This window comes from Rhagoletis zephyria, unplaced genomic scaffold (genome assembly GCF_001687245.7).
Source record: "Rhagoletis zephyria isolate East Lansing unplaced genomic scaffold, Rhagoletis_zephyria_1.1 Rzeph_scaffold_01155, whole genome shotgun sequence".
NCBI classification, from domain to species: domain Eukaryota; kingdom Metazoa; phylum Arthropoda; class Insecta; order Diptera; family Tephritidae; genus Rhagoletis; species Rhagoletis zephyria.
Genome location: NW_016158239.1, coordinates 30261 through 38799, shown reverse-complemented (window position 1 = coordinate 38799; position 8539 = coordinate 30261). Strand labels below are relative to the sequence as shown.

Below are 8539 nucleotides of genomic sequence, written 5' to 3'. Positions count from 1 at the left end.
CAACCGCTATTGTCAATAAAGTACAGAGCCGCAACAAGGTCCTCAAGTCGCTAGCCGGCAGTACTTGGGGCAAAGACAAAGAAACGTTGCTGGCAACATACAAGGCAATAGGCCGGCCGGTTTTGAACTACGCAGCGCCAGTGTGGTCGCCGGGGACTAGTAGGACGCAGTGGACGAAGCTACAGACTGCACAGAACACCGCACTTAGGACAGCGACAGGATGCCTCCTGATGTCGCCCGAACACCATCTTCACGGCGAGGCGCAAATGCTCCCCGTAAAGGAGCACAACATAATGCTCTGCAAGCAGTTCCTGATCGGGAGCCACAGAAGTGGCCACCCAAACAGACAGCTGCTTGCGGAGGAGCCCTCGCCTAGGCACGTCTGACGGACGTAGTCCAGAGGTTCAGCAAGCAACCTCTGGACCCGACAGCTTACCGACTGGCCCTGAACGGCATTCACAGGGAGTCAGTCTCGAGTTATGCAGACTCTAGACCTGTGAATGCCGTTCTAGGCATACCGCCCCCGGACACAGACGTGACGGAGCTTCATCTGCCTCGGGAGACAAGAACGACACTAGCACAACTTCGCTCCGGCTACTGCAGCAGGTTAAACTCCTACCTGAGTAGATTGAATGAGGATGTGCCAAATGAGTGTCCGGCATGCGGAGCGACCCCACATGACTCGAAACATCTCTTCGCATGACCGGAAAACCCGACAACCCTAACGGCCTTGTCCTTGTGGACCAACCCCACAGAAGCTTCACGCTTCCTGGCGCTGCCGTTAGTGGAACTTGACGACAACGACTGAGATACCAACCGTCCTGGGCGGGGTTGTTGTAGCCGCTACAACAACAACAACAACCAATAGGTTAGTTTTGGTGATATTCTTCAAGTCTTACAATGAAGTCTCTGTCAGGTGGACAATGGAGGACTCCACCGGCGAAACATTTGTGTAAACAAGGTTGCGAAAATGTTTGAAGACATATTTTATATTTTTCGCAAATAACTATTATTGTCGCGGAACCTACCAAAATCCAATCTAGCCCGCCAATCTACCAAATGGAAAAAAGCCTACCAGTTTTGATAGGAAAAGCCCATGTGTGACAACACTGAGTATGGCACCAGTTGCGGCCCTTTTTTTGTGGCATCACTCACTTCTTCGTTCAGTTTGAAATCAAATGTAAAAATAAATTAAATTAAAAAACTTTTTAATATACAACGCTTTTATTAATGGACTAAAAATTAGACAATAATATTTTTCAGTCCCATAGAATTTGTTTTGATAACTTTTGATTTTGAAATTTTAGCAAGTCATTATAAACCATTTATGAGATTGAAAACGAAAAACGTGGAACGCAAGCCATACAAAGCATTAGATTTAATAGTCAAACTACATAACATAGACCTTTCTACAGAGAAAGTACAAATTTGAGATCCATTTTAAGCGGTCGTTATTCATATATCCACATTCATACATATAATACCCTTTATATCAATTCAGGTCTATTACATGCGTCCCACGCTTTTCATTTTCAGTTTCAGTTTTTTTTATTTTATTTTTTTCTACTTTTTAGTCTTGTCTGTATACAATTTTGCAATAGGTATTAAAATAATTCAACTTGCAGTGAAAAGAGAACAGAAGGCAATGCAAGCAAAATGTTGGTTGCTAACGTTTAGTATAAACTAGAGCTCTAGATACCCGGGTATCGAGCAATGCGAGTAGCTCGATACTCGCTCGAAACTCGTTCATTGCTCAACTGCTCAAATGTTTGTTCAAAATTGTCGAGTTTTTGAACAATTTCATAAACAAAAGAAAATTTGTAAATTGTGTTTGTCAGCAGCCATGGTGTAATAATAACAAGGTGTTGTCAGTTTAACCACACTTTTTCGGCAGGTCTATTCCGGTCACGCATTTTAAAGTAGTAGAAAAAGTACTAATTATTTACTACTTTTAAAAAAAACATTTACACCCAAATTCATAAAGAATAAATAAGACTTTAACTGCTTTATAAATAGAAAATTTGTATGAAAATATCACTTTATAGAGCTCTTTAAATCTGTTTTATTTTTTATGAATAGAGCAGTTAGATTTTTGTTTGGGTTTTCATGATTTTTAATTTGCTATCCCAAAATAATTGATAAATAAAAATAATTCGAGAGTAAAGCACCTCTTTGAGGTAAATATTTCCAGTGATATCGTAAAATGTACTTCAGATTAGTCAACTGTACTTCAGAAACCGTAAAATAGACTTCAGACTAGTCAATTGTACTTCATAAACCGTAAAATATACTTCAGAAAAATGTACTTAAGATTTGTACATTGTACTTCAGAAACCGAAAAATGTACTTCAGATTAGTCAATTGTATTTCAGAAACCATAAAATGTACTTCAGATTTGTAAATTGTACTTTAGAAACATATGTATAACATTTTCGCCAAAAAATGCACTTACCACAAATGAGCGCTCAACCAGGAATATCAAGTAGATTACAAGCAATTTGATGCAAAGTATGTATGTATGTACATACTACATGTAAATAAATCGCATTAGATATATGTAGCATTATGCTTGCAGTATATACATACATACGTACATTCGATTGCGATTTTTTGCAATTGCAAAAGAGAAGGATTTGGGGCAAAATCCCTTCATTGGAAGAAGTGAACTGTAATGCTAAATGGATTGTAGAGCACTACTTTAACTCCTGAACATTTACAAAATTGGTTTCTGAAGTACATTTCTCGGTTTCTGAAGTACATTTTAAGAATCTGAAGTACATTTTATGGTTTTTGAAATACAATTGACTAATCTGAAGTACATTTTTTGGTTTCCGAAGTACAATTGACTTGTCTGAAGTATATTTTACGTTTTCTGAAGTGCAATTGACTAATCTGAAGTCCAATCAACGGTTTCTGAAGTACGTTTGACTAATCTAAAGTACTTTTGATGGTTTCCGAAATATATTTGACGCTTTCTGAAGTACTATTAGAAAAGGTGTAGAAACACAAAATTTATGATATCAATTTCGTGACGAAAATTATACGCATTTTTTTAACGTTGCAAAGTTCAGTCTACTCTTAGAAACACAAAATAAANTATCTTTTTTATAGCAAGCGACACACAAATAGATAAGCTTCAAAAAATGCAAAATAGGGCTATGCGATTTATCTTGAACAAGCGGTACGACACACCCATACAGGAAATGATCGCAGAATTAAACTGGCTGAGCGTGAAACAGCAAATTTTCTATCACGCTATGAAATTCGTGTTTAACATAAAACAAGGTAGACTCCCAGATTATCTGAGTGATATCCTACGATATAATAGTGAAACCCATTCGTATTTACTCAGGGGAAATAATAGTTTCAGGCTGCCGCTGTATAAAACGGAAATAGATAAGAAGAATATCTTTTATAAGGGATTAAAATGTTATAAGCTTCCAGCTCAAATAAAAAAACTGCGAAAACGTTGGTACCTTCAAAAGGCTGCTACTTGATCACTGTAGAACATTGGATATCAGATAGAAAGGTCCGGCATGGAAACTAGTCCTTTCCATCCGTACTGGCTGGATGACTCTGGATTTAGTCCATTCAGATCACCCATAATGTATGAAATAAGAAGGTCGGCATGAAAACTAGTCCTTTCCGTCCGATCAAATGGCGCGACCCTGGATTTCGTCCATTCAGATCGCCTGCTGGTAGAGCAGTTTATAAGAAGCGGCTTGGAAACTAGTCCTTTCCAACCGCTCAGTTGTGCCGGCTCTGGAAATTACACTCTTAGACCGCATGTCGTACGTGATATATTTACGGTACTGCTTAGAATCCCGTCCATTCCAACAGCATCGAGAATATGCTTAGTTAAATATACATACTATTATATAGCTTAGAAGGAAAAATGTAACAGGTTAACGTATTTTAAGCATTAAATTTAACTTTACTTTTATTGTATATTGCAATACATAATTCAAATGTATATACGTGAATGTATATAGGTCAAATGACTGTAATAAATAAATAAATAAATAATTTATTTATTATTTAAAGTCAAATAATTGCCGTAAAGCGGGAAAGAATAAGTGTTACTTTTAAAATTTTATTATAATAAATAAAAAAAATCATCAAAATATAAAAATAAAATTTAATACATTTAGGTTGTTAAAAGCGTTTACGACAAATATACAAAATACACAAAAAATTAAATTCAAATATTCATTATTATTATTCATCAAATAACTAATATTTTAAAACTTTATAGCTTGGCAATAATATTTTATGTACTTGCCACGTAGCTATGCACAAAAATAAGTAGGCAAGCCTACCTGGGCATATTCTGTGTGTTAAAAACTATCAATTGAGATAAAACTCATTCGGTTATCACAAGAGTAAAGGCGATGAAAGAAAATTGATTAAAATTAATTAAATTAAAAATAGCTATGAACACTTTTCGATAGGCAAGTTATCATAGACATATTTGTTTGTAAATTATATTTGATAAAAAATATGTCTCATCGAGTTATCAGATCGGTGAAGGTCGATCTCCCACGGTCTCCTCTACTATATACTAAAAATTTCAGACACGTGCTCACGATTTGAGAAAAAATTGTTTCACAAAAAAAATTGGTTTGTGAGAATTGCCCATTGCAAAAAAAAATTAACATATTAGGGCTGTTCAGGATGTTGTGGAAATGGTCTTGGATTTGCAGTTGGAATTGCATTTGCAAATCTTATGCTTGCTGCCATGGCAACCATGTGCATTTTATTGTTGTGATTTTACAAATGCAACGAATATGCAAATGCAAGAGCATATGCACAAGATCCTGAACAGACCCAATAATTTTATTGAAAAAGTGAAATGGAAGTCAGATATTAACAGCTTTTGCTACTGCTGTGGTAAATATGTACCAAAAAGTACATGTCCTTTAAAATTCACAACTTACATCATCATGTGGCTCATTTTATCAAGCAGGTTTTCACATGAGCACGGCGAGCGCTACCATAAAGTGGCTCTTCCGTTTGAAATGCGGTAGTAAATACTTGTAACACAAAAACATTTTAACATATTCTAATTAAAAAAACGATACAGATATAGAGGAACAGACGCAGTAGAACCAGCATTGGAAACACACGTGGGCATCATGACTCCGATAACAGCGATGATTCCGATGCTGGTTTTACACTTCCCGAACACTCAGGCCCGAAAAGAGCAAGTTATATATATAAACGAAATATTAAATAAAGCTAAAAAAAAATTGTGCATATTTTTATTTTCTGTGAACTTACAGATTCTTTGTACAAAGATTTTGTGTGAGAGGACTCCTAGTGAAATTTTATGGCAAATAATTTTCTAGAAGTTTTTTTAACCCTCTAGCGACCTTGAAAATGCCACTCGGACTTTCTAAAAAAAAGTGTCAAAACGACCATTTTTTGAGGGAGATAACGGGATAAAATGTTTTACAAAATTATTCCTCGTAAAATTTTACTATATGTCCCGCAACAGCATATTTCTCTCCGATATGTATTTTAACCCTTTTTTTCATTTATTCTAAAGACTCTTGGCAAAATATTGCAAATTTAAAATGGCCAGAGCAAAGAAATATGACCAAAGAAAGTAAAACGATATTTTACTATATGGGTCTGGGTCTTTCATCCAGAGTTGGAATCGTTCCGCCCCCAGACAATGACCCTCAAATTGTTACACAGTGTAATTGGACGTCACCAAAAAGGAAAACTCAAAGAGATATTGCAGAATATGTGAATTTAAATCGAGGGACTGTCAAGCACATCATACGTCGCTTTATTAGAGGAGGAACAATAGCAATCAAGCAGAGTGGAGCAAAAAAAGAAAGAGGTGAGGCATTTATTGTACGGGAAATCATGAAAAATCCTCATCTAAGTGCCCCAAAATTGAAAAAGGTGGTTGAAAAGCAATTAAATATCCACGTTAAGCCGGAAACTGTGAAAGGGCTTCTCAGAAATGGATGGACGGCCAGAAACAAGCCTTTATTAGCAATAAAAACTGTAAAAACGGCAGGAGTCTACGCAAATATATCCATAAAGATACGCATTTCTGACAAAAGGTATATAACGGTAGAATACTTTTGAAGCATTAATATTTTTTTAGGGTCCATTTACCGACGAAAGTAAATTTAACTTATTTGGCTCAGACGATAAGATGGTATGGAGGCAAAAGAACTCCGAGTTTCAGCAGCAAAACCGTACTCACAGTATGAAGCACAGTCGTGGTTTGGGGCTGGATGGCAGGTGGTGGCATTGAAAATCTGAAACATATTCCAGGCATTATCAACAAAGTTTTATATAGACATTTTAAAACAAAATGTTGAGGCAAGTGCTGAAAGACTAAGGATCGAAGGAAAGTTTTATTTTTACCAGGAGAAATCCTTTGCTGCGCGGAATGGTACCACCATAATCTCCAGATTTAAATATAATATAAAACTTGTTGGCTCGTGTTGACCAGAATGTACGAAAACATAGCATTTCGTGGAAATAGGGCGTTTTAGATGCCTTACAAGCCGAGTGGCGCGCAATTTCTATCAACATTTGCCTGTGAAAGGAGGCTCAAAAAAGTATTAATTTGTTATTAAAGTTAATTTTGTTTAGGTACCTCACTTTCACTGAGAGATAGATTTACGAACTATTTTAGTGTTTGTTGATTTTTTTATAAAGCTCTACCAAAATTAAAGCTCACAAATGAATGGTTCATGATTGCGGTGGCAGCGTTTTACCGCCGATTTCGATTGATTTAAATTTATTTCTATTTTTCCGCCCAGCGGAAGTTTGCCAAAGTTTTCATCTATTTTTATTTCCAGAAAATCTACACCACGCACGTGCTAAAAAAATATTTAATTATAAAGATAATTTTCAAATCAAAATGACAACTGACGAAAGCCGTCGTGTGTCGCAATTGTGTTTACTCTGACGGATTTCACTCCGGCAAGTGTTCAGCTGTTCACTTACCGCCGACCGCTTTACCGTCGTCCCCTGTATTTCTGGGTAGAGCTTAATAAACAAAGAAACTATTTCATGTACATGATGAATTAAGGTACGGTTAAACGTGGCAATGCAAGCGCTTTTTCTACGCATTTTGCTGTCCCGTGTAAACAGCAAGTCCTTTTTGCAGATTTGCAGAAATCACTTGCGGGTATACGAGTAATTCAAGGTTTAATTAACTGCAACTGAAATTACGCGAATCGCTTTCGAGTAATAATTTGCTCGTGCTGCACTAGCAAATTTTCATTTTTGCGGCAAGAGATGTCACACCAATCGCTGTTGTTGTAGTAATAACATACAAATTCCCCAAAGAGATTTTGGGGAGTGTTTCTGGAGTGACAGTCCTTGGCCAGATAGAAATCTGGGTCGTTCCGGTTACGTAGACCCGACTGTCGTGGGAACGTCAAACCAATCGTGATGCCGTGACGCGTTTCTTCGCGAATTTGTTGTAAAATTGATAGTGGACTTGTATGCTTTCTCAGTGTAAACAGACAAAACGTAGTGTCGGAAAATTAGATTTTCAGAAATAAAAACTGCTTTCGAAAGCCACATTATTTGCAAGGAGTAACTGCTCCTGCAATCTCTTTTGGAAATCCTTCAGTTTGAGACTTGTGAAAGGAATTGCACTTGCCATAACAGCTAATTTACTGAAGCTTAATATTCAAACAATACATACAAGTTTTCTCAATCTGGATTATGATCTGGGTTGCTTTTCAATATTTTTTTGAAATAATTCTGCTAACTAGATATTGTGGCTCACTTTGACTGTGGCTCACTGTGTCACCAAGTTATTCTGTCTCCCAGTTGTTCAAGATGTCGAGAAATTACCATTGTGCTGTTTTCTAAAGAAACGCTATTACTATTAAATTAATCCCATTTGTATAAATACATACGCTTAATTTGAGCTGCGATTTTTACATGAAAGCATTTCCGGCTGTGATGCATTATAAATTATCAAAACTATGATTTTAATTACTGGACTATGTAAAACATCACCCAATTATTAAATGACTTCGGAGATGTTTAAAAAATATGTCCTAACGCACCTGATAAAACAAATTTCACCTCTTAATACAGCAAAGCGATCTTAAAAGCCACGGGTGATTTACACGTCACTTCAGACTCCAGAGTGATCGCCAAATTAAAAATATATGGCCTGTCCCATATTCTCAATATTACATTACACATTAAGACTTTGAATTCATTCATAAAAATTTCTTTTACATTTACAACACTACCAGAAATTCATTTTTATTAGAAAAACCACATATTTCCGTCACACGCCTTGATATGACCATAAAATATGACATTATGAAATGGGAACAAAAGGAGAAATGAAATGGTAGCGGGTGATAGTTTAAAGCAGTGTTGCCACAAAAATTACCAAATTCCTCAAAATTAGTATATTTGTTCTTGCGGTCCAAACAAAGTATCACCGTTATTTTTATGCCTGGGTTTGTTGTTGTTGTTGTTGCTACTACACATTTTTAAGCTACTAAATATACGTTCTACTATTAGCAATGCAGATATA

At 36.2% G+C, this 8539-nt stretch overlaps 1 protein-coding gene across 9 annotated transcripts in view; it reads right to left on the bottom strand.

Annotated features, from left to right (window-relative positions):
- LOC108362973 (ADP-ribosylation factor 3) overlaps nt 1–8337 on the bottom strand; it is a 113058-nt gene extending 104721 nt beyond the window's left edge. Inside the window, exons 1-3 of one of the 9 annotated variants that reach the window (XM_017616136.1) lie at nt 8055–8329; nt 7902–7988; nt 7685–7850 (exon numbers count right to left, since the gene is read on the bottom strand). The gene's annotated coding sequence lies outside the window, so the exon portion shown is untranslated. Of the gene's footprint in view, nt 1–7684; nt 7851–7901; nt 7989–8054 lie in introns of all 9 variants that reach the window. The other 8 variants (XM_017616135.1, XM_017616139.1, XM_017616142.1 and 5 more) reach the window with 8 other exon arrangements.
- Between the last annotated feature and the right edge of the window lie 202 nt (nt 8338–8539).